This window comes from Phoca vitulina, unplaced genomic scaffold (assembly GCF_004348235.1).
Source record: "Phoca vitulina isolate PV1807 unplaced genomic scaffold, GSC_HSeal_1.0 scaffold7, whole genome shotgun sequence".
Taxonomy (NCBI): domain Eukaryota; kingdom Metazoa; phylum Chordata; class Mammalia; order Carnivora; family Phocidae; genus Phoca; species Phoca vitulina.
The window spans coordinates 5,720,696-5,728,706 of NW_022589710.1; the positions used below are offsets into that span (position 1 = coordinate 5,720,696).

An 8,011-nucleotide genomic window follows, 5' to 3' on the forward strand; every position below is an offset into this window, starting at 1 on the left:
CTGCGTGCACCCCAATTTTTGCTGCAGTATAAGGACCGCTACCTCTCCCCTATTGGGTCTGAAATACAGAAAGCTAGAGGTGTGCCTGTGGGCCATTGAAACATGTCTTTATTTTTTTTTAAGATTTTATTTATTTTGAGAGAGAGTGCACAAGCAGGGGGGAGGGGCAGACAGAGGGAGAGGAAGAAGCAGACTCCCCACTGAGCAGGGAGCCTGATGAGGGACTGGATCTCAAGACCCTGGGATCACGACCTGAGCCGAAGGCAGATGTTTAACATACTGAGCCACTCAGGTGCCCCTGAAACATGTCTTTAAATAGAACAAAGGAGTACACATTGAGTCTGACACAGGGAAAGATATTCCCACCCAAGGTGATAAGCCCAACAAGCCATTGTGGGCTCCCTATCTCTTAGTAAGGGAAGTATTCCAAGCCAAGACCCATTCTTAGGCAGCCAAACTGGGATTGAAACACTGCATGCAGGAGATTGCCTTTCCTAACAAGTTTCAAGAAGCATAGCTAGGTCATGACATCATCAATTTAACTGCTTTTTTTAAAGATTTTATTTATTTATTTATTTGACAGAGAGAGAGAGAGAGAGAGCACAAGCAGGTGGAGTGGCAGAGGGAGAAGCAGGCTCCCCGCTGAGCAGGGAGCCCAATGCGGGACTCGATCCCAGGACTCTGGGATCATGACCTGCGCTGAAGGCAGACGCTTAACCAACTGAGCCACCCAGGTACCCCAATTTAACTGCTTTTTAAATAAATAAATGTGATGTCTCCTGCAGAAATTAAAACCTCCCCAACACACATGCAGCTGACAACAGCAACAAAATGGTTCTCTCATCCATCTTCTGCATCTGCTCTTACTCCTTTTTCTCTATAACCCATTAAAATTTAAAAAGCCATCCTAGTCTCCTAGGCTTCATCAACCTTCTATCCAGTTTTTGCTCATGTCCATGGCTAACCTCTAGGGAAACATGATGACCATCTACCTGTATCTTACCTCTCTCACCATCCTTAACATCCTCACTACTTCTCATTACTTCTACTTCTCACTACTTCTAGTCACTTCCTCTCACTAAATTCTCACTACTTAACATCTTGCAGTCTGCTTCAGTGGATAAGTGATAGTGAAAACCAATAACAAAAACTACAGGTTTTCCCCACTCTCTGAGAATAGAGTGCTCCTATGAAAGCTTTCATTAACTGAAACGGCATAAAACGAAGAAGCAATCACCACTGTGTAAAAGTGAAAATTCTCTTCGCATTTCCTTTGGGTTAGTGAAAGCTGGTATTAATGAAGGTCTTTGTAGAAGTGAACTCTAGGAAAGCAAAGGAAACCTATATTTGTGTCTGTGCAAAAAATTGGTTGGTTATGTATGCCCACATATTCTAATAATGCTTTACTTAATATCAGTGACTCTTTTGGACTATCTCTTTTTCTTATTCTTTCTTCTTCATCATCCCATTCTAATCTACTGACTTTCCAAATGTACCCCCCAACACACACACAGAGCTGTGTACCTACACAAACATGCATGCACATGAACATGCAGAGTCAGTTCATCCACTTTGACTTAGTGATTTACAATGACTATTTTTATGGAGAAAAAATTTAAGACCAGTTATAAATAATAATAGTGTCTTTAAATACACAATATGAGTTCACAATTTCACATAATTATATAGCCTGCCAGCACAGATTGCTTGATTGACTAAACTCAGAAAATAAATGGTTAAAATAGTTTAAAAATAGTTGTTTGCTATTTTATTGTAGGCTATAATAATTATTTGGAGAGACGACTCATGCTGGTGGTAGTTACTGGTTATCAATAATTAATCCCCTTTGGGCTCTAAGGGATTAACCACTTCTTAACTTCCTCTTCATCATTTATCTTGAACTCTTTTGCTCTACCTTTCCTTCACACGCGCACATACACGAGTCCTCTTTCTATCACAGGCAATGTTAATCATACAAGAACAGAAAATCTTCTCATTAAAGCCCTGAAGCTCATTAGGGAAGTTTAAGTTATTCTAACACTTCCCTGATATTGTTGTATCCATGCAGTCAAGAGTGCTGACTTTCCTGCCAGTTAACTGTCTTATATGAGCTAACCTAAAGACCAAAGTGTATTTTCTATGCTGAGCAGAAGACAGAGTTCTGGCTGTTTTTACTAAAGCAACTAATTAAAAAGTTCTCTGCCAAAACACTATTCTTCCTTTAGTGCGATTACATTAGCACATGCTTGTAAGCTTGTTGCAGATATGCTTTATTTTATACAACTGATGCATTTCTGGAAAGTCAAGAATATTTGGAACCCATCTGAGGTGCAGAGATTTCAGGCTAACAGAAACCTATGCAAAAGTTCTAAGTCTTTCAAACTAAAGAGTAAATAGCATGACAAATGTGAATTTTTTTAAGTTGCAGGGCAACCACTGGATTAAACAAGCTAAACGAGTATAATTTTTCTGCAAGCCTTTACTTTTTAAGTATGGTAGCATATATGGTAAATCTTCAACAGAAAGAGTATTTTCCAAATTTAAGCCACAGAAATATTTGCTACAATTATTTCCAGGGGGTAAAGATCAGAGCACCATAAATTATCATAAAGTTATACTAAAATCCAAATAAAAATTATATTAAAAATGACATTAGCAGACAGGAAATACTTAAGTCTAAGCAGTTGATTAAATTTTATTTAAAATCAAAATTTCGAGTATTCATGTGGGACTGGACACATGGCTGGTGTAGAATGATGTCTGGTTTTGACAAGGCTGTGAAGAGAAGAAAGGCACTGTGTGCCAACTAGAAAAAATAATGGGCTTTACTATGGCTAACAGTACCAAAGCATTAAGAAATATATAGACAGTGTCTTCCTCCTGACTGATCTCTGGAGTGTTCTGTCTTAGAGCTGCCAGTGGCAAGATGTCTTCAGGAGATGTCAAAATTGGGCATCCTGCCCCCAACTTCAAAGCCATGGTTGTTATGCCAGATGGCCAGTTCAAAGACATCAGCCTATTTGACTACAAAGGAAAATATATTTTGTTCTTCTTTTACCCTCTTCACTTCACCTTTGTGTGCCCCACAGAGATCATTGCTTTCAATGACAAGGCAGAAGAATTTAAGAAACCCAACTGCCAAGTGATTGGTGTTTCTGTGGATTCTCATTTCTATTGCCTAGTGTGGATCAACACACCCAAGAAACAAGGAGGACTGGGACCCACAAACATTCCCTTGGTATCAGACCCCACGCATACCATCACTCAGGACTATGGAGTCTTAGAGGCTGATGAAGACATCTTGTTCAGGGACCTCTTTACTATTGATGATAAAGGTATCCTTCAGCAGATCACTATGAATGACCTCCCGATGGACCAGATGAGACTCTGAGACTTCCAGTTAACTCACAAGCATGGGGAAGTGTGCCCAGCTGGCTGGAAGCCTGGCAGTGGTACCATTAAGCCTGATTTCCAGAAGAGCAAAGAATATTTCTCCAAGCAGAAGTGAGCACTGGGCCATTTTAGGGCCAGGCTGCAGAGGGCAGCCATGAAAACAGAAACTTGTTTGTACTACTGTGGTCATGCTTAAAACACACAACTTTAGACTCAGTGCAGATGCGGTATAGGACAGGACAGGCCTTTCCTGAAGGGCTTGGGGAGGCCAGCTTTCTTCCTCCAGGGAAAATGGCCTGAGCTGTGCTATGGGCCAGGTCAACTGATATATAGTTTAGTGGGGCATTACTTTTGATCTTTTGTTGTTTCTATTAAACTTGAACTGAGAAAAAAAAATATAGACAGATGAATTCTATATGGCTGTTTGACATCCTTCAGATTAAAATTTAGATGAATGCATGTAGTCACAAACTTCTATAGGCTTGAGCATGAAAAACAAAAGATAGAAAAGGTCTAACTCCCAGGGAAACTACTGTAGTTTCCTTAGCACATCCCAAATATCACATACCTTGTAAAATGTTCTTTACTATTTATATACATTGTTGCTTCATACAACATGGAAATTCCTGTATCATAGTACATAAGCTAGGTTATAAAAGCCTCAAACTTTTCAATTACCAACTATAGACAGGATCCTATTTCAACAAATATATAACCAATATGAGTTGTGGTCTTAGGCCAGATTTTTTACTTAAAACTCAGATTTTGACCTAAGCACCTGAGTGGGTAGTGAACAAGGGAAATTTGAGGGGAAAGGATGAGGGGTTGAGGAGTTCAGTTTTGCCATATGGTACATTTAGGTGAAAATTTTCAGTAAGCAACTGAACAACCACATCTGAAGCTCAAAAATAAGTAGACTAAAGGTAAAGATTTGGGTTTCATTAACAAATGATAGAAACTGAAGCCAACGAAGTAGTGAAGATCATTCAGATGGGCTGTTCAAATGGACAATGTACAGTAATATGAGAAAAAGTCTAGGAGGAAGAAAACACCTTAAAGAAAAAAAAACTCATTATTTAATGCTTAGCCAGAGAAAAATAAGAATTCCTTACAGAATGACAATTTAACAAAGGCTGCATCATATTATTGCCTTTCATTTTCAGTTTATTTTCTCAGTCCTTGCAAATCACACATACACACACACACACACACACACACGCAGAGTTCATAATTGTGGTTATGGTATAATAATACCATAATAGCAAAAAAATGTTTGTGAAATATTTACTATGTGCCAGGCAATGTGTTAAGTGTTTTATATACATTAAATCATTTTAATCTTTGTAACAGCCTGTTCTAGTTATTTGTTGCCATTAATAAACTGAACCAAAACTTGGTGTTTTAAAACAACAGCCATTTATTATATTTCATGATTAATGAAATCAGGTTAAAAAATCAGTAGGGTTAGAATTGGTGATACTTATACTCCACATGGAGTCAGCTGAGATCACTATATGGTATCCAGTTGGTAGATGGGCTGTTCTGAAGGGTCCCAGAGGCTTAACACACATGTCAGGTGCCTTGGCCGGAATGGCTAGAAAGCTGACTTCAGCTGGTACTGGTAACCAGAGCACCGACATGTGGTATCTCCAGCGTGGCTGTCTACGGGTAGTCAAAGTTCTTATATGATTGGCTAAGGACTCTGAGAGACAGTTTTCCAAGAGCAAGAATTCAAATAGGGATGAGCTAAAGTTGCAGAGCATTAGATCTAGCCTTAAAAGTCCCAGAATCTCACTTCCATTGCAGTCTATTCATTAAGAGCATCACAAAGACCAATTCAGACTCGAAGAGATGAAAATTGGACTTCATCTCTCAAAGGAAGGGTAGCAAGTATTTATAGCCATCTTTAATCTATCACAGAGCCCTGTATGATAAATATGATTACCATTCCCTTTTATAGATGAGAAAACTGAGTCCTCTGTGGTTAATAAATTGCAACAATTCCACTGCTGGTAAGTAGTTAACCCAGTAATTTAAAAATGGCAGTCCTAACTCCAGTGCCTTAGCCCTTACCTGCTGTTCTAGAAATAGCTGATTATGTATCATATTTGAGGAGCTATTTTGGTTGTCAATCAGTAGATCTAACATAAATAGTGAAATTAGTGGGCCCCTGGGTGGCTCAGTGGGTTAAGCATCTGCCTTCAGCTCAAGCAAGATCCCAGGGTCCGGGGATCGAACCCGCATCAGACTCCCTGCTCAGCAGGGGAGTCCGCTTCTCCCTCTCCCTCTGCCCCTGCTCCTGTGCTCTCTCACTCATACTCTCTCTCAAATAAATAAATAAATATAATCTTTAAAAAAAATAGTGAAACTATAAAAATCTTTGGTAATTTGAAAGGTACAAAGTATATTTTTAAAATATTTTTGTGTACAGAGCATTCATAGATTTAGCAGAGGATACAAGATGTACCAACATATAGCCCTTAAAAAGTTTATATTTTAGTGAAGAGAATGAGGGTAACAACCTTAATACAAAATTATTAATACATATTGTGAAGCAATTGCTGTAGAATAGCTGTGGCCATTCAGAGGTGGAAAATAGTATGATTTGCACTGATACTTTATACAGAATATGCTCTCTGCCATGACTATCCTTCCAATACACAATGCAGCTGCATGACCACCTTTCAAGGTTCAACCTCAAATATCACATCCTCCTGAAGGCAATCCTCAATCTCCAAACTGTGTGCAAGCTCTCTGCACTTTGCACTTTATTATATATTGTTTACATTTATCTCAGAATACTCACCTTACCCCACTTAATATTATAATTATATTTGCACTTGTCTCATCTCTCCTCTGTTAACCAGACTATTTGTTTTACTCATCCCTGGCTCTTCTTTAGTACATAGCATTTAAGAAATGAATCAGTAATTACTTATGAATTAATGTTGAATTTGAATCTATTAAGGAAGTATCGAATATCCATTTAATATTTACTTATTGCTTACTATATGCCAGAAACTAGGTACAGAAAGGTTAATAAAACATGGCCCATCACTTTACAAGAGTTGACAATGTAGTTATCTGTTAGATTGATGTCTAAAACTTAGAGTTCAAGGATTCACACAGAACAGTTATTGGCAACCATAACAATGTCTTAAATCCAATTTAAAGTGAGAGAATTCAGATGATATGATTCTTTATGTGGAAAACCCAAAACACTCCACCCCAAAACTGCTAGAACTCATACAGGAATTCAGTAAAGTGGCAGGTATAAAATCAATGCACAGAAATCAGTGGCATTCCCATACACCAACAACAAGACAGAAGAAAGACAAATTAAGGAGTCGATCCCATTTACAATTGCACCCAAAACCATAAGATACCTAGGAATAAATCTAACCAAAGAGGCAAAGAATCTGTACTCAGAAAACTATAGAATACTCATGAAAGAAATTGAGGAAGACACAAAGAAATGGAAAAACATTCCATGCTCATGGATTGGAAGAACAAATATTTTGAAAATGTCAATGCTACCTAGAGCAATCAACACATTTAATGCAATCTCTATCAAAATACCATAAATTTTTTTCAAAGAAATGGAACAAACAATCCTAAAATTTGTATGGAACAAGAAAAGAAAGTGAATAGCCAAAGGATGTTGAAAAAGAAAAGCAAAGCTGGCGACATCACAATTCCGGACTTCAAGCTCTATTACAAAGCTGTCATCATCAAGACAGTATGGTACTGGCACAAAAACAGACACATAGATCAATGGAACACAATAGAGAGCCCAGAAATGGACCCTCAACTCTATGGTCAACTAATCTTTGACAAATCAGGAAAGAATGTTCAATGGAAAAAAGACAATCTCTTCAATAAATGGTGTTGAGAAATTGGACAGCCACATGCAGAAGAATAAAACTGGACCATTTCCTTACACCACACACAAAAATAGACTTAAAATAGATGAAAGATCTAAATGTGAGACAGGAGTCCATCAAAATCCTAAAGGAGAACACAGGCAGCAACCTCTTTGACCTCAGCCACAGCAACTTCTTCCTAGACATATCGCCAAAGACAAGGGAAGCAAGGGCAAAAATGAACTATTGGGACTTCATCAAGATAAAAAGCTTTTGCACAGCAAAGGAAACAGTCGACAAAACCAAAAGACAACTGACAGAATGGGAGAAGATATTTGCAAATGACATACCAGATAAAGGGCTAGTATCCAAAATCTATAAAGAACTTATCAAACTCAACACCCAAAGAACAAATAATCCAATCAAGAAATGGGCAGAAGACATGAACAGACATTTCTGCAAAGAAGACATCCAAATGGCCAACAGACACCTGAAAAATTGTTCAACATCACTCGGCATCAGGGAAATCCAAATGAAAACCTCAGTGAGATACCACCTCACACCAGTCAGAATGGCTAAATTTAACAAGTCAGGAAACAACAGATGTTGGCGAGGATGCGGAGAAAGGGGAACCCTCCTACACTGTTTGTGGGAATGCAAGCTGGTGCAGCCACTCTGGAAAACAATATGGAGGTTCCTCAAAAAGTTGAAAATAGAGCTACTGTATGACCCAGCAATTGCACTACTGGGTATTT

The 8,011-nt window shown here is 38.4% G+C and overlaps 1 pseudogene; it reads left to right on the forward strand.

The window, feature by feature from the left end:
- Positions 1 to 772: 772 nt before the first annotated feature.
- LOC116632862 lies at positions 773 to 5,566 on the forward strand (annotated as a pseudogene).
- Positions 5,567 to 8,011: the final 2,445 nt, after the last annotated feature.